General features: G+C 35.1%; 1 protein-coding gene across 6 annotated transcripts in view; it reads right to left on the bottom strand.

Annotated features, from left to right (window-relative positions):
- LOC131427067 (neo-calmodulin) overlaps positions 1–19995 on the bottom strand; it is a 60815-nt gene that overhangs the window by 18825 nt on the left and 21995 nt on the right. The window lies entirely within an intron of this gene.

The following is a 19995-nucleotide window of genomic DNA, read 5'->3' as shown; positions in this document are numbered from 1 at the left end:
ATTTGAGAATTATTGAACTGAAAAGAAAATCTATGAACCAATCGATTACATCAATATAATCGATTGGTTCAATAATGAAATATTTGAGTAACAATCGGATGTCTCAGTCTTATAATACAAACTAAGACTTAACTTTTCAAGTAATTTTCTTTTTAAGAAAATTTGCCCGAAAGTCCGAAACGTGCGATATATCCAGCTAAAAGATTAAGAAAGTGATTCGGAATCGTTCAAAATTAATCTCTTGTTGATAGATTTCTTTGTTGTAAGCCTGTCAGAAGAACAACACTTTTTTTTATTTCGTTTATTTTACACTACTTTACCATTGAGGTATGACTGAGCCGCAACCTGTTATTTTTTTAATCAATAAAAAAGTTTTTCCTTTGAGTGTTTTCTAATATCTACGTAACGAGTAAAAAAGAAACAAAGAAAAAACTGAACCAGATGTTTGTGTTGTAATTTACAAACGTCAAACGATCTGTCAGATCAGAGCAGTTGCACTTATGATCACACTTTGTGTGTTTTCAGTCTTGTTTTCGTTTCGTTGTACATTCATAACAGTTGATGGTTTGTTTGACTGCTTTTCGTTTGATAACCGATCTACTTTGAGCATCGTGTTGTCCAAAATAGTTGCAATTTTTATAGGAAAGGTTCGTATTAAAGCAAAATGAACTCGAACTATTTAAAAGTGGAACAATTCAAAAGTTCGCTCCTTCTAATAATCAAACAAATAGGGTAACGGCTCCCTATTTCATCTCATTTGTAAGGACGTCGCCTTCAAACCCCGATTTAGCCACTAAAATCACTGTAACTATTTCATATTACTACTTCATTCGCCTTGCTCCACATTGAAAATTGATTCACATTTCTTGAAAATTCAACTAATATTTATAAAACAGCTAAAAACACTAATGATGTTTTCACTACTCTGCTCCTAATTTCATCTCAATGGATTTTTATCCATCCTATCGTTGATCTTTTATTCATCCTATAAATTTGCAATGGCGACAGCAATCAAAACAAAATATTCCACTATTACACTCTCACCCGCATTCGCATGGCTGCCAGATGGCTGACTAAACGCTGCCAGTTGGAAAAATATGGCTTGCAGACATTCTGGTGACCGACTGCCTTACCGCTGCCAGATATACAACTCAAACGATACAACCGTACCCGCCAGGAATTTTCCACATTATTATTATTGGTAAAAAATTTACTCGTTGAATTATCTAATTGATGGGGCAATGACTTACGGAGATCTAAAGAACAATCTTTTAACGTCATTTTATTAGTGAAAACAGATAGAACAGATATGGACTTTCTATGCAAAGTAATACATATTTTCTATGAAAATACCTGGCATCTCTGTGCACAGCCGCAGAAACACACGCACACTTCACAGCGTTATGTTGGCGTATAGAGGAATGAAACCAGTGCTACTAGATTTGCCACAATGGTTATTTCATTAGTATTTAATACGTTCTTTCTAGTAATATTCGAAGCAGAAACAGTTTTATTGAAATATTAATATCAATAATATAATTAAACTAATGTCACGGATACCAAAAACATACTTTTTGATGATAATTTGAAGAAGATAAACAATTTTTGTTTTGTAACATTATGAAATAACTTGGCAACTTTGCAAAACCAAATGAGATGAAAACAAAGCGCAATCAAGTGAACGAAGTGAAAAACTTTCATCTCATATTTTTGAGGACTTTTATTGCTTGTCGGGTAAATTTTGAAGTTTTTAATCGTTAACTAAACAAGTGGCAAGTGAACATAACTAATTATGAAGTCATCCAGCATTCAATGGTAGTGTAATTGTGCTAAATAGTGATCATGTTCTGAGACGAATCGATTAGTAGATATTCAGAAACATGACGAACTGTAAATCTTGAGACGAAAATGTGTCCTAAATTGAAAAGTGAGTTTATTTTATATGAAAAAAAACGATCACCGAAGAATTTAAAACCATTTCTTTCAATAGGAAAGTGTGACAATAGCTTTTCAAATCATTTTAAAACATTTCACAGTTTGCTTCCGGTAGGTTGTAAAATATTATTCATGTTCAAAGTTATGAGGTGAAGGGATGAGATGGATATAGGAGCTCAGATGAAATAGGGAGCCGTTGCCCTATCTTAAGGAACTACTTTTCCCAGTTTTTCATACCACCACGATTCCCCCTCACTGAAAACTCCACAAGAAGCCTGGTGGCAAAGACATCATATTAACAAGATATCCAGCTCTCACATTTCCCGAACAAATAATTGGCAACATCCTTTTTTGCGAGCATAACGCCCTCAGGTGAGTCCGCATCGAATCTCATACATAGAAGTAGAGGAGAGAAATGTCAAATTCGCACGCGCCAAAATAGCAGGGCTGCACATCCATACAATTGACATGACATGTTGAATGAGACGCCGTGCGATGGCGTTGCTGAACTGAAGATTGAGATCGCTCTAAGCTGACAGGGTCTGCTGGTGGTGAACTCAACTAATCTCGATTGATTGACATTGACAATATCAACGCAATCAAAACACAAAATGAAAAAAACTGAGATCACAAACAATTGCGTTAGGATATGTAGTTCACCGTATTTCGCACTGTGCGTAAGCGAAAATGTGAAAGTTTTTTCTTTGTATTTACGTCATCTAGTTAGGTCTCTGCAATCACCGACTTTTTAAATTTTTTTTTCGGATACTACAACTATTTTTCCAGAGTATACCTATCACTTGTACAGTGCCTAATCGTTTTCCTACAATTTCTTGGAGATCCTTTGAGTACAATTAATAATAACAAATAAATCCAATTACAACAATGATCAAAGTTTCTCAAGAATGTTTACTGCGTTCCACAAGAACGTAATATCAAGCCTTCACTTTTCTTGCTGTATGTTAATGATATTTTTAACATTCATCTCTCTCTCTCTCTTACTCTCTCTTGGGTTCCAAGATTATTTTTGGATGATGAGCCTTTGTTTGATTTGAGTGCCAATGCAAATCCTTGTATGATACATATAAATGAAGAAATTCTACGCTGTCGTGAGAATATCAGGGAAACAAAATCTAAATGAATATTGCAATGATGCCCACATTAGGGGCTGTCCATAAAAGACGTCACGCCGCAAGGGGGAGGGGGGTGTTTCATAAAACGTGACCTTTTGTGACAGGGGGGAGGGGGAGGGGAGGGGGGGAGGTTTTTGGAATGTGACGTACAATATTTTCAATGAGCGCATTTTTGAAATACCTAATTATATTACTGCTTTGCCCTATTTCCTGAAAAAATCTCCACAATAAACATTTACATTCTATAGGAAAACGAGTATTTGTTGATGTAAAAGCTTCTTCTTGGAAATTCGGAAATGAGTGATGCAGGAAATCATTTCTGTTGTGATCAGCAAAAGTGCACGGAGGAACGAGTAAAAAAGAAAAAGATGCCTTCAAACGGTTTAACTTAAGTTATGCACTGACAATTTTTTCAGTAATTTGATTTTCTAGCATTGATAATAGTATATCATAAGAATTTCTCTTATCTGATTCTGATGCAGTTTATTCAATTGTACTCCATTTGAAAAAGGGCGGGAGATCAACGATTTCAGACGTAGATCATGTCATGTCTTATCTTGATCATATGTGATTTTCCTCCACCAACATCAAAGCTTATCGAATCATCCAATGATTGAACTTACATAAATCAAGAATCATTTTAGTTCAAAATCACTACCCATTGTGTGACGGAAGATCAGTACCGATATTGATCGATGTGATTTAAATTTCACTGATCAACTGATAATAAAAGGATTCTCCGGCAGTGATCTCGTTTTGATGAGGTTTTAGTCTTTATTTTCTCAGCCCTGTATGCTACACTAAGGAAATATTATTCTTTACCTAAAACAATAATATATCTATATCGATTTTTCCCTCATATTTATAAGGTTTGTCATACATATTGAATGTATTGAGATGAATTTTATTTATTTTGAATTCGTGACATGTGACATAGGGGGAGTGGGGGGTCTTTGCTTCTGTGACAATTTGTGACAAAGGGGGGAGGGGGAGTAAAAAATCGTCAAAAAAGTGTGATGTCTTTTATGGACAGCCCCTTATCAGATCCGAATGGATTCCGAATCGGCGAGAATTTTCATTCGGAATTCCATGTGGAAATCATGTGGAATTCTGAATCAATTCCAACTCCAGTGCAACAACCGATTCCGAATGAATTTCGCCTACAACCGGTTGATTCGGAAATAATTCGGAATTGAGTGAGAAGATGCTGAATTGTTAATTCGTCTTCTTCTTCTTCTTTCCCGATTTTGCACGTTTTCGTGCTGATTTTCAGTTTATTTTTAAACGAAAACATTATATAACTGAATATACAAATTTCAATCTTCATGTTTTTCGGATATACAGAACTAGTAAATAACCAGTTCTTCTTAGAATTCCAACATAAACTGTTGAAATTCGCTGGAAATTAACAAAACGGCCTACCTTAGTCAGCATCATCCATTCCTCTAGAGTGTAGTGAAAAGGCTTAAGGCGCCTAAATTTTACACTAACACATTCATAAAATGAGCGAATATTCAATGACATTTATAATATCACTGTCAATCGGGTTGATCGCGCAGCAAACTCAGGCGAAAATTCTAGCACTGAACCGATCGAGCACTGAAAAATCATGCAGTCGAGTAAGAATTCATTACGCATTCCGTCATTTCGATAATGTGGGTGTGTGTCGATCTTCTTTTACACTGGAAAATATTTGAACATTTCTTATTCTAAAACAGGAAACACTAATAGCATCAGAATATTTGGTTGAATGTTTGTTGCAAAAAGTTAAAGAAAATTATATTTACTCAATTTTCAATAAAAATTTTAGCAGAAATTGTAATTGCATGTCGTTACGGGTAGTAAATGTAATCAAAGACTCGCTTGTGAGAAATTCTGGCAGCTGGCAGAAACCTGGCAAAATTTCGGCAGCTGACAAATTTTTGCAGGCTAAATTGCGTCATTTTGCAGGCTAAATTGCGTCATTCTTCTATATGGACGGTACAAAAAGTAGAGTAGAAATATTTTCGTGCATCACTCAACAACCTCCACTACACACCAAACTCAAACTTTGATGTACGATATTTTTTTTACAGTTTTGATATGTAAAATTTACTTTCACAAAACAAATGTAAATTTATTCCATTTTACTGACTTCGGTAAAACATTCACCAGCTGTTGTTAATCACACAATAACTTTGCTGAAAAGTAGTTTTTTTAACTGGCATATTTTGTAAATATTGAAACGTCATCGCATCTACCATATTCAGTAAAAATTTCACCGATTTTCAGTAGTAAGTAAATCAACACGGAAAAATATGTAAAAAGTGCTGAGCGTCAGCGATTTTTACTGAACGCTTTCGGTGAAAAGAAAACCTGTCGAATCGCGCCATTTTGTTGTTAGAAAAAAACTTATCGGTGGCTTTAGTGCGATAAAAATATTTTTCCCGGATAATGGGCAAAATGTTTAGTTTGCTCGGCGATGCAGAGGTGAAGGATCTTTTCAGTAAGTATATTTATAATGCTTTCTGAGTTTTCTGACGTTTTTGAAAGATACGCAGTTACATTGAAGGGCTCGTACGGCACATTATCTGGCACATATCTGAGTTTTTTGCACGCTGATTCCTATTAATTGTATTATTTAAATCAAATTGAAAGTTTTGTAATGTTCAAGAATTCCAAAATTTATTCCGATGTATTCGCAAAATTCACCAAACTTCGGTATTAAGTAATGAACCAGTCAGTAAATTTGGACAGTTCATTGTTGAGATGAATTTAACAAGTCAACGAACTTTTATTGACTGTTCAGCTGTTTGAAAGTCTGTAAAATTTTACCGACATCCTTAAATATGATTTGGTGTGTATGTCATTTCTCTGGCGCAAGAAAAAATTCTTTTTGTTACCCCGTGTTATCATCATTATGGTGCTGATTGGCGAAGAAAAACTTAGTTGTGGTTTGCGCTGGATTAGATGAGATTAATTTGGATTAGATGAGCTTATATGTCTGAGTTTACGCAAATTTTTACATTCGATCGAAATACAGAATAGGGGTGATATTATTTAGTACATTGTTATGAAAAAATTCGGTATCATTGAAAATGTATTGAGCAATTTCAGATATGTCATCAGACTTCACATACTCCGAGTTGGATCAATTTCTGCATAAGTTTTCAACGTAGCAAAGTATTTGTTTCACACCAACTTAGAGGCCTATAAGTTTACATTTCCATTCGATCATAAAATTAACTGAACTTTTGTCGTGAATACGACTTACTTTACTATGGGGTGCCTTTTCAAAATTAGCCATATGGAAGAATGGGCAGAACTTAATCGTGAATATCTCGACTTGTATTAATGGCCGCAACATAATTCTTTCACTATTTCATCAAAAATATGATCAGGAATTTAGGATAATATTTTGAACAGAGTGAGATAACCACAAACAACTCAAAAATTAAATTATCTAAAACTTTGAAAACAGCGCTATCATCAACCAGCAGCGACGGAGAGTGCACCTTCTGCGTGGTTAAAACCTCTAACGCTCAGGTAGCAACTCTCATTCGCATTCTGGAACTATATTCCGGAACTGATTTCAGTTTCAAAATGGTAGTTCTAGAATTGCAAGTGAACTCTGAGTCTGCTCTTAGTTCTAAATTTAGTTCTTGAACTCAGGGCCAGTTCCTTATTTCAGGTTCTTTTTAGAATCATAATAATATTCCCAAAGAATTATGCGACATTTTACTGTACTCTATGCAATCCATTTTGGTAGTCGTGGCTAGAAATCGTCTTCAAGTTTCAGAGCTTAGTTCCGGAATATGGGTTTAGAATTCAGAGCCTACATGCTGAACTGGATTCTGGAAAAAGATTTCGGAACTGATTTCAGTTTCGAAATTGTAGTCTACTAAAATCCAACTGAATTCTGAGTCTGTTCTAAGTTCTGAATCTAGTTCTTGAGCAATGAAAGTAGACCTTTTGCGTGGTGTAAAGCCTCAAACGCTCAGGCCACAGAGCCAGTTTTCAGGATAATTTGATTAGCTTTGTGCAATTTTCGCAGTGCAAAATTCGCAACAGTTATTAATATCTTAGAGAATTACACAATTTGGCCCTTCTGAATGCCAGAAATTTATTTCGTACGGCATTTTGATAACTTTATTCACTGAAATATATAAATCCGAAACGAAATAATTTTGATGTCAAATTCTGTATGTTTCTATTTAGAACAATAATTGTATATCCAAAGAATTATGTGAAATTTTTTTCACTATACTGTATACGGCCCATTTTTCAACCACTTGTAGTTTGTACTAGAACTTTCTGCTGATTTGCTATATAAAATGCATAGCAACGACTTAGAAGCCATTAATGAAAGGTTCCTTTCAGAACCACCATTATTTTATCATAAAGAACTATACTGGTTATTTCATAATAGTTAATTGTGTGTCAGAATGTTTAATGTAAATAATCTGCATTTAGTTTAGGAGTATTGTTTCAAATTCTAGTAGTGAAAAAGAGGAAAGCAATGCACACAATCGATCAAATAAATGATATTCGAATTGAAGAAGTTCACAAAGATTTCTCCAAATCGAGGAGCAAATTGAGCTACATTTTACAGATCCAGAAAATTTTCGCATAAACACTTCCTTTTATAAAAATAGTACGGTAAGCTTTCTACATATGTTTAAAAAATCCTAAATACCTTGCAGAAAAAGCTCCACGGCCAAACGAATAAATGTTTTCTTCTCGAGTAAAGCATGATATGTTTTATCCGATATGGCACTGTTTAGATAAACTTGAGTCCTGAAAGTGGGAACTACTCTCGACGATTGTAAGCTGAGAACTAGTTCACTGGCATTGATCTATCCTCCTGACATAGAAGAACACAAGTTTGTGTGTGCCTAAGAGTCGACTTGTGTTTATTTCGAATAGCTTGATTACCGTGAAGTGAAAATTTAAAAAAAATCACCGACGGTGATATCATTTAAATATTACCATCTGCATAGATTGCAACTAAGGGGAAGTACGTGCAGTATGTGACGAATATTGACTCTTGCTTATTATGCAAGTAATTACATATTGATTCATTTAGCGTGAAGCGATACTTAAATACAAATTATGTCACGTGAAATTTCTCTCCCCCAGTGTCACAATTAGTCACAATTTCCTCCCCATGATATTGGACCACGCAACAGCAACTTACTCGTTACAACGGAGTAGCAAATTTTATCAAGGGTAGAAAAGAAGAAGAATTATCTTAAGTATAAATCCTCATAAATCAATCTTCACGTGGATTAGCAGAGTGAACATTATTCCTAATACCACAGAGAACAGACATCCAAGTAGAAATTTCAATGTGCGTAAGAAATTCAACGGTTGTTTTAAAAAGCAATCACCAAGTAGCAATTCTCCTGTAGAGGGGCTTCGAGTAACCCAGCAGTCGCTTATGGGCTCTTACGTTTGAGCTTCTATACAATGATAATTAATGCGTGCAAAGTCGTACGCAACGGTGATTTTTGACGGATTTTAACTTGTATGCTTTACACAGCTTTTTTTGAAAAAGTTAGTACTAGCTTGGATGTCTGTTCTCGGTGCTAATACCATTCCGAACACCACCAGCTTGCAGTAAGAAGGTAAATATGAAAGATTAATTTCAGACGTGATAATTTTTACATAGAAACACTGGAGATTTGCTCTCTATACAAGACATCATGGAGGCAATCTTTCATAGAGATAAGTATTGTGTATGTCTAGGGAATATTCCTTTGCTCCAGTTAGCATTATATAGCTGCAACATAAATGTAAGAAGTTTTAATTAAAAAATATATACGGTGATGGTGCCCCTGGTTCATCTCAGCTCCAGTAGTCATCTCATATAACAAAACCATTAGTTAAAGTGAGATTCGATTTTATCACAATTCGTTGATTGAAAGTTTGAAAGTCAAGTATTGCGCAAAATAACATGGTGACTTTACTAATGAGATGACTACAATTGGTACAATAGCCCTGTGTTGTTGGCATGCAGAAGAATTGGAATTGGAAGGAAAGCAAAATATCAAGATAGTTGAAAAGCACGTCTAACCCATGCTTCCGGCAAAAAGTAGTCTACTATTTTCTCTAGACTTTTTATATTCAGGAAATAGTGCAAACGTTGCTGGTGAAAGACGATGCTGTAGTGCTATTGGCTTGCTATACACCAAGAGGAACATAACTTTAAACTCTGGACCAACTCAGACAAATAAAATTATCTAATTCGAAAAAAACTTGCCCAAATTCTCTCCTCATCTACTTTAATCAATGGTAAACTTTTCTAAATTTCTAATCCCGCGCATTCCTTTATGAACATTTTTTTTACTCCCGCGCAATCCCTGCTAAGCATTTCTGAGCCTGCTAAGCATTTCTGAGCCTGCTAATAGTGTTGGGAAAATTTCGAAATTTCGAAAATAGTGACCGAAATTTTTCGCAACTGAATTTCAGACAAAAAATCATCGATCAGAAAACTCATTGAAGAAAAGTTCACTATTGAATGCAAAGGCGATTTCTCAGGGCAAAAAACCAATTATGAAAGGATCCTTAGCGGAAATTCTCCTTGATGATATTTAAGAAAATAGTTCGCACATTCAGTATATCTGTTATTATTCTCGAACAGAAGATTTTTAGGAAATGAATTTTCATAGCCGTTACATCTCAACTTTTTGCAGAATACATGATGAATAAATTCGCCGATGCACAGAAACTTAACCTTGCTGAAAATGTTCAATGCGCGTAGGGTGGTCGAAATGAAAAAAAATGCTAAATTTATAGCTCTTGAAATATGATGCTCTGTTGATAAGTGGATAAATAGTGTTTAGTTTTTGATTATCACCAGCAAGTTTGAACCGATAATTTTCGACTGTTTGAAATGCATCTCTTTCAAAGTATTAAAATTGAAAACTGAAAGAGGGAGTAATTAATTTATGTTTATTTTGTAATGGGTATTTCAGTTATCTGGTTTACCTTTCATCTTGAATCAATTCGAGGGTTTACCTCACTTGTAGGCCGCTCTCTAAATAAATTGTAAGAGATATTTTACTTCAAGAGATCGACTGACGGTGGTGGTTAAACTGAGTTTCGACTGGAAGAGAAACGAATGAAGAACTAAATGCTACCCGTTCTGTACGTCAGCGAAGGTTGTGTGTTAGAATCTAAAGTTTACTGCAGTAGAGTGATCGTCAGTGTGTGCACACCAGAGATGTCTATCTCCTCTGTGTGACGAAGAGCAAGCAAAATTTCTCCCCTCGCACTGACAACTTCAACGAGAGCTCTTCTCTTTCACATTTATACACCACTGTTGTGTAAGTGTGCACGCATCATGAGTGCGTTTGTTTATTTCCTTTTACCTCTTCCACTGAATCGCACCAAAGTGCTAGAGCATTAGCTAATAAATTCTCTGAGGAGGATGCAGATACTTTCACAGAGGTGTACACGCCGGTGAGCACTCTGCTGTATGGTTTTCGTAGATGAAGCGTGGACACGCAAAATCAGCAAAATAAAACAATTTATCGTAAAATTTTCGGTTTTCCTTGCAAATTTTTCATAGCAAGGCCAGATCTACTCTCTATAAATTGAAGTTCACAGAAGTGTTCGCTCACAATCACGCGCCAGTGGTCACTTGGGTGTATTTAGACGAGAGCGCGTGTGAGCGATTCATGCGAAGAGAATGTGTTTCACTCGCGCCAGCTGCTTTAACCACAAGCACACACTCAAATGCTGTCTATTCGAAACTGAGAAGAAGTGCGCTTTCCTCTTTGTGCGGTGCTTCGTTTTTTTCATCCTCGGTGTGGCAAAAATCTGACTCTAGCGTGTATAACTCTGGTGAAATGCCATCTCTGGTGCACACATTCGATTTCAATTGAATTGAATGAAGTTGTACAGCACTGCTATTGAGTATCTTATTTGACAGTCACTTTAACAGTACAGATTACAGTTGACGATGATTTTAATCAGTCTGTCAGGATGTTTCAACGTAAGTGATAAATTGCAACTCTGCTCCAGCTAGAAGAATGTATGTTGTTGACTAAGGTAGGCCTTTTTGTTAATTTAAGCTGAATTATAAGAACTGGTTATTTACTAATTCTATATATTAAAAACCTGTTTTAATCCGCCTAGTGCACAGTGGTTCAAAAGCCCAATTTCACGCTCTTAATTGATAACGTATAGAAACGTGGTTTTTGAGGTATAGTATCTTCAGCAAAGTTGCTCAGACGCCATCTTTTTACAAATTTGATTGACGCCATCTTTTTACAAATTTTATTTATGTGATTAATCCGTCTAAAAGTGAGATATAATTTTTATTTCAGCTCAGCATCAACATAGGGGCTAAATTACTTCGACAAAGTTGTGCAAAAAATGATTTCAAACAAATTTGCTGAAGGTACCTATTCCCGTAACTTGAGTGTAATTCATGATTTAATGTATTTTATGAAAAGGATGCCCTAAGCCAGTTTTTGTAAGAAAATACATATTTATTATCAATTTATATGAGTTTTTCAAGTTTTACAAAGTTTTACACCATTAAAAACTACACAACTTTCTCAAACATACTATGCTGCTATAATTTCAGTTTGATGAAATAGAGCCATTTTTCATGTTCTTTTTCACAAAATTACAACTATGTGATTTCTTACAAAAACTGGTTTAGGGCATCCTTTTCATAAAATACATCGAATCATAAATTACACTCAAGTTACGGGAATTGGTACCTTCAGCAAATTTGTTTGAAATCATTTTTTGCACAACTTTGTCGAAGTAACTTAGCCCCTATGTTGATCCTGAGCTGAAATAAAATTTTTATCTCACTTTTAGAGAATTTAATCACATAAATAAAATTTGTAAAAAGATGGCGTCTATCATTCTGAGCAACTTTGCTGAAGATACTGTACCTCAAAAACCACGTTTATATGAGTTATCAATTAAGAGCGTGAAATTGGGCTTTTGAACCACTGTGTAGTGGTATAATGATGCCTTTCTCATATCAATCATACTATCATATATAATACTGTAATATTCGTCAAAATAATTTTCCTAGATTCTTAAAAAAAATAACCGAAATCGGTTTGTTTGTCTGCTGATAAAAACTATCAATTGAAGAAAATTTGAAGTCGATTTAGGCATTTTTCTACGGTTTTTCTTTTTTTTCAGTGATGGTATAAAATTTTTAACACACTTTACCCTATATTTCTGGATCAGGCAGTCGGGACCACAAGACCTTTCATTTGAATCTAAGTTTGTGAAAATCGGTTAAGCCATCTCCAAGAAAAGTTAGTGCAAAAAAAACGTTACATACACACATACGCACATACACACATAAACACACACAGACATTTTGCGTACTCGACGAACTGATTCGAATGGTATATGACACTTGGCTCTCCGGGCCTCGGTTCAAAAGTCTGTTTTCAAAGTGATTACATAACCTTTCTGTATGACGAGATTTAAATTTATATGTTCAATTCTATAAAGCTTTTATTTAGAAATAAACTGAAAATCAGCACAAAACCGTGCAGAATCGGAAAAGAATTTTAAGAAAACAAATTGACAATTCAGTCCGCATCTTCTCATCAGCGTTGCCAATGTTTCAGATTTATGTGGTAAATGCCAAATTTTTCTCGCTTCGACAGATGATCTAACTATCCAGATTTTGCAGATTTCATCCGATTTTGCCGATCTCACCAAATCTTAACGTTTTTTTTGCTCACTCAAAATGCAGCCCGGTAAAAATTTACTTGTACATAGTTAGGCACAGATAAATACAGATAATTTTTCGAGCTAGACAATTTTTGAAAAAATTACATGACAACTCTGCTTCTCACTCGACTCCGTTTTCACCTGAGACTTCAGGATAGACATTGCATTGCGGAGCAAACTAGTGACTTGTTAATAGTAAAAACTTTACGTCTGCTTAGTGGATTATTTTAATCCGCAAGGTGGCATTAGTAGTTCAACATAATATGCTAATGCACTGATGAGCTGAATGTGAAACGTAGAACAATCAATACAATAACCTATTGTTTACCGACCTTTGTTCAGCTAAGAGGTGACTGAGTGATCGAACGCAAACTTGTAAGAAATATCAGTAATAATTCTATTTTTGTTGATTCGAAAATACCACCTTCTCTTGAGTTGTTAACATGCTATCCAATAATGAAAATAAACAGGGTCTTCATATATGTTAAACTATTGTTTAAACATTTAAATAAAACTAAAGAACTTCCTGAATTTAATCTCCAGGATTGATAATCACACTGACACATGCACAGCCACAAACAGATAGCGCAAGACACAGGAAAACGTGCACGGCAAGCACGACAGCACAAAGAAACATTGCAGCATACGTTGAGCATTAATGTCGACATAGATATCAACACGGTGGATGATTATGTACTTTTTTGAACTTTTTCTCGCCATTCTTCGCCTTGGGACAGAATAAGGATACGGAAGCTTCCCGTTCACCGGACTCCTGACAGCACATGCAGGACCGCTCCATCTGCCAGATCTTGCTGCCCGAAACCTGAATGTAGCTGGCGCAGCGGCCAACGCACGCAAAGGACGGGATTGGTTTCGGGACGCAGCCCGGATACTGGAGCACGTGGATCACCGGCGTTACCTGACAGTCGTCCGCCGAGTAGTGCTGAATGTCATCTGGCGCGGCAGGGATGATGTTGTGTTGATGTTATGTGGTGTGTAGGCATGAGGGTGCAGGTAGGTGGTTCGGGGTGGCATGCGGTAGAGGAAAATGAAAGAAAGATAGAATAAAATGTGAATCATAAGGCAGATTATTTCCGAAACTGTTTCAACTGAAACTACAATAGACGTTATTGGATGTGCGGCTTTTTTTTTGTCGGTTGGTGGATGCCAGGTCGGTTGGTCGGTTGGTTGGTTGGTTGGTTGGGAAGTGGCGCACTGCCTTGAAACACACTGCTCGGGGAGGACTACTGCAAGTGATGATATCCACTTCACTGAGGATTAATAAAAATCAGAGGAAGAATATTTGTTCTATGATGCACACCAATTTGAAAGTTTCCTGAAAATTGTACCATGTTCTATGCAACCTGTTTTCATTGAATTTTGAGCAATGATTGAATCACATTGATGAGCCGAAGACAAACATGAAACATGAATAAAATATATATATTTTAGCAAAATGAAATCTGTTTTCAATTTTATTCAAAAAGTTTCTAAAATGTTGATAATTGGAAATTTTTTTATTAGTCTTTTAAACAATTAAAGTTGATCCAGAAAAATTCAAATAACGTTAAATGGAACGAAATGTCCCTGGTCTCTCACAAAAAAGAAAGTGAATAGTATATTTTTGTTGAGAACAAGCCTCTCGATGGCCCAATGCCAAATTTCATGATAATCTTTCCACTAGTGTTTGAATAACAGCTGATCGTGTCAGACGAGTTCTAGTTTTCATCAAGCTATGGAAAGAGGCGATTTGTGTCTAGACACAACAGCAATGATGAAAATGAATGATTTGCAGTACGGATTGATCCACTACCCACCGTATTCTCCAGTCTTGGCCCCCAGCGACTATTATCTATTTCCAAACCAGAGGTCATTGCAGAAACGGAAGCCTAATTTGATGGCCTTTACAAATTTTTTTTTCAAAGGGCATCAAAATGTTGGACATCAAACCGATGAGACAAGTGTATTGCTCTAGATCAGGGGTTCCCAAACTATTTTGGGTCATGAACCCCTTTAATAACATTAACTTAGGCCTAAAATTAACTTTAGACCCCCATCAACAAATTTCTTTAAAAATTCAATTGCTTGCTTTTTTAATATTCATGAAAAATACTTACCAATTTCTGCGGACGGTCAAATAAACACAACTCTTTTAGCATAAATATTTCAAATAACAACTTATATCAAACAATAGGGGGTCGATTTCTAGACCTCGTCGACCCCCATAGTCAGTTTTCGTTTACGTCGACCCCCGCAAAAAGGATATCTACCCCAAGGGGTCTATATCGACCACTTTGGGACTAGACGGAGATTATACTGAAGAATAAAAATTCTTTCTTTCGACTTTTTCTTTGTTAGGCCCTGGACTTCTCAATCCATGTAGTACAACGATCCTGCATGATGTAGTGAAATTTATTAAATAATAAGCTGTAAATGGTTATACCAATAATATCTATTTCATGCGCATGCATTTTCAAACGTATATTGTACTTGAAAAAGTTTAAAAAATTAAAAAATTTGCACAGTTCTTATAAGACCCAAAAATATACTATATATCAATATGGAACACTCTTGCGATTCACGAGGAACATCACAGTAAAGTGCGGTGGCAAAAAAGGTTACTAATACCACAGATAACAGATATACAGGCTCGAACAAAATTTTTCAAAATCTTGTGTAAATTTCAAATTTGCTGTACGTTGGAAACACTACTGCCACCTACTCGACTGTTCGCCGCGATCTTTCAAAACGTTCCACTGCGTTCCGGAACGATAACAAAATCCTCCTGCATGTTGTAGAAAAATTCCAACTATAACAATTTTAACACTTATCACACGATTTCCCTAAGTGTTGAAGACAATTTTTTTCCATGTCGAATAAATCACACGAGAATTCGATCGGAATAAAACAAAAATAAACTTGTCATTTCAACCAACAGCAAAACAAAAATCTAGCGTAAAGTGAATGTTACACCCAAAATTGTGGCACATGTGAAAGCGGTACCCAAATAGTGGTGGCACCTCGTGTCGATCGTGGTGACATCTGCAAGTGTTCGCCACGCTGATTGAGCAAATTTTACACACAGTTCATATGTGAGCCTGTATATCTGTTATCTGTGCTAGTACACTACAATTTTTTTAATGCATCTATGACAGTTTTTCCAATTAGTACACTGAACCAGACAACTCCAAATATGTGGAATATTTCTCGATATACACTGCACGAAAAAATAACCTGTAAATACGGTTTAGAATTGTAATCTGATACTAACTCAGATGAGAACACTTTGTTTTTATAAAAATCCCTATTTATAAAAATATGTGTTAAATGTGCACGCAGAACTAAACAAATCAATTTAATATTAGTTAGAAAATTTAACCAGAATTTCCGAATTATGTACTACAATTTCTTGATTTGAAAAATTACGGTTATGGTGGTAGAAATGTACAATATCAGGTTGTTTGATAAATAAATCAATGTTTCAAAACCAAACAATTTATCATATAAATAAACCGTAATTCGCCTCAACGAGAGCTATCAATTGAAGTAAAAGTAATAAGTATAACTTGTTTTTTTGCTTACTGTATTGCACTTATCATACTATTTATTAACATTTTTTCAGTGCTGAACAAATTTCCTATTTGTCGAGTTTTGTAAAGGTTCGTCTTTTGAATGAAATTTAATTACTTGTTAGAAAATAAATATCGAAATTTCAAATTTTGACTAGAAGTTTTGACAGCTCACAGCGAGGGCAGATTGCTTAGTATAAGGAATTTTAATTCATAGACAATTTATAAAAATGATAATTTTCTTTTACATTGTATCTCTTTATGAGAGAAAAGATAATGCTAATTTAAACTCAATGTCATGAACGCAATGAAAAAAATATCGCAATCAAAGTAACTTGTAATACACCGTTCATTTCATTTTAATTTTGTTCTATATATCAGAAGTGATCTGCCAAGCATTGCCTTCACAGTCTATAGGTTTCGTCTTTTCAGTGCTATTCATAACATTCATGAGCAAAGTTAAATACTACTTCATAACTCTTGAAAGTAAAGACGATAGGTCTGAAAGAGTGTAATTTTACATTGTTTATAGGCGATATTTTCTTTCGTAAAAAAGCACATTGAAATATGAAAATGTTCACACCTCTATGTGGGCATCATGTTCAATTAGTTTTGACATTTCACTTCTTGTGCACCCAACCAGAGATGCTATTTATACAGATTTATCTGTATTATACAGATTTTTACATACGCATACAGAATACAGATTTGATACAGATTTCTTAAATTTAATACGAATCTCAAAAGAAGCAAAATACAAACTTTTTCGTATGAGCAATCTATTAGTATTTGATTGCAGTGACGAGAAGCAAAGTCTTGGTCTCATCGAATCTACCATTCTACAGCAATAATGTGTTGGAATAACATCTTTTAACATCATTTTATTGTTGAAATTTAATTTTGTTAGTGAATACAGATAAATACAGATTTTTTATAGAGCGTAATACAGATTTCTTATGAAAATATCTGGCACCTCTGCACCCAACGCAAACTATTAAACATGACTGAGCTAATAGCCTATTCCGTCACGAGAGGGTGTTACTGTGATGTCTTTTTCAATTTGTATTGAATTCGTTAAAGTGATCCTTATTGATATATGATATATTTGCTTTGATGGAGCGATAAAATAAACCTTTTTTATCTTTTTCTCATAGAACGTTGTCCCAACCTAATACACACACATACATTTTCCGATCTCGTCGAGCTGAGTCGAATTATATTGTTGAAAATACAACAGAACTGAACCGATTTTCCGATTTCCTAACCTCAATTCGTGGTTAATGAGGGTTTAAATTTCCTGCACTGGCGAGTGCATATAAATATACAATAATTCAATAAATTAGGTTCAATTGCAGGTTATGTGTTAGATGGCATGTAAATGACTTAGTGCAATACTACTCGATTAATGTGTCTCGCGCGGCGTGCTACAACTGTAATATTATGTTTTAGTATACAATATTTTAATCGCATTCAAATTATTCCTTTGTCAGTCACTAATAGTTCTATTCAGTTAATTTTAACTCTTTATTAACTGTACAGTAAAAAACCTGTTTTAATCCACCTAGTGGTGTAATGATACCTTTCTCATATCAATCATACTATCATATACTTTGGTATTCTTCAAAATAATTTTCTTCGATTCTTAAAAGAATAACCGAAATCGGTTTGTTTGACCGTCTACTGATAAAAACTATCAATTGGAAAAGATTTGAGGTCGAAATTTTGCTTAAGGTTTTCTTCATTTTCTGTGATGGCATACAATTTTTACCACACTTTACTCTATATTTCCGGATCCGGAAGTCAGATCCGCATGAAATTCAGGAATTACGCATGGGACCACAGGACCTTTCATTTGAACCTAAGTTTGTAAAAATCGGTCGCGCCATTTATGAGAAAAGTTAGAACACATATTTTCTTTTTTTTTTGCTCATTTTACCCCATAACTCCCGAACCGGAAGTTGGATCCAAATAATATTCAGGAATTTTCTATGGGACCTCAAGACCTTTCATTTGAATCTAAGTTTGTGAAAATCGGTTCAGCCATCTCTGTGAAAAGTTAGTGCACTTATTTTCACAATTTTTTGCACATTTTACCCCATAATTCCGGAACCGGAAGTCGGGTCCAAATAATATTCCGGAATTTTGTATGGGACCACAAGACCTTTCATTTGAATCTAAGTTTGTGAAATTCGGTTTAGCTATCTCCGAGAAAAGTTATTGCAAAAAAAAACGTTACATACACACATACGCACATACACACACATATATACACACAGACATTTTGCGTACTCGACGAACTGATTCGAATGGTATATGACACTTGGCTCTCCGGGCCTCGGTTCAAAAGTCGGTTTTTCACAGTGATTGTATAACCTTTCTATATGAGAAAGGCAAATCCAATACCAATATATCAACGATAGTAATCAATTTTAAAAATAATCAGTACTTTCCAAAAGTTTTTAGTAATAACACGATGCCAAGTTAAGAATTAACGATACATACTCGTCTACACTCTAAATTTAGACTAGGAATATATGATTGATTTTACTATCTATACACTCAACCAAAAAACAGTGATACCTGGATCAAACCGATATATGGAGGTTCGGCGCGTTAAATTCGCGACATATATAACACTATGGGTCTCCGAAGCTCCGTTCGAAAGTCGGTTTTCCAGTAATTTTATTACCTTTTGTATACAGAAAGGCTAAAAATCACAGTAACGTGATCCACATCTACCAAAACTCAAGCTTTCTTCGTTTTATTCCGGCGGCCCAATATTTGGATCATGGTCTAATCAGAATTAGGGTTGGCGGTTAAATGCATAGGGCGCTAGTCTTATTTCCACAAAAGGAAAAATCCAAAGGTCCAAATTACACAAAAGGAATGTAATGCCAAGACTTTGATTTTGTTTTTTTTTTGTCAAATTAGAACTGATTACCGAAATCTGTTTTTTACCGAAAAAATGGTGAATTTCAACCTACAACTCTGTTTGAGAATCACGTTCTCCACACCAATTGAAGATCTTAATTTTGATACACAGTAAAATACGTACTTTCGTTGCTCAGGTTACTTCTGTTCCGAATAATTTAAACAATACAAGCTCTTCACAGCATTATACAATAATGCCGTAATGTCATTACTAGGTCATTACTTTACTACTTTGATGATTTCATCGTTACTTTTCCTTCTCATACATTAAAAATCGAAGCACTTGCTAGTAATGATATTACTGATCTCTCCCATTTGGGGCGCTAATGGGAAAGAATAGTTGTCTGGTAAAGTGAATCGCAATTTATTACTTTGGTTGTCAATAGTGCTATCTCAATTTTAAATTACTGTTCAGTAGCCATTACATGATTTTATTCTTCGGATCGTGTTAAATTCGAAATCAACTATGGCAAAATGACACCGATGAAAAACAACGGGGTGGTGAAATGTGTAGGTGAGGAAATTGCTAGTCCGAAAAAGAAGGATATATTGTAACAGAATACACATTAACATCAGAAATACCCAAAAAATAATAGTTTTGATAGAACGAAATGATTTGGATTGAGCTGCTTGCGGCTATTCAATAGCATTACAAGCTGAATATTTGAAAATTCATGCCACGCAGTTGAACTGCTGATTCTGGAATACATTGTTCAGCTTTTATGCAT

This window comes from Malaya genurostris, chromosome 2 (genome assembly GCF_030247185.1).
Source record: "Malaya genurostris strain Urasoe2022 chromosome 2, Malgen_1.1, whole genome shotgun sequence".
NCBI classification, from domain to species: Eukaryota; Metazoa; Arthropoda; class Insecta; order Diptera; family Culicidae; genus Malaya; species Malaya genurostris.
The sequence above is the reverse complement of the archived record's forward strand: the minus strand, read 5'-3'. Positions and strand labels throughout refer to the sequence as shown.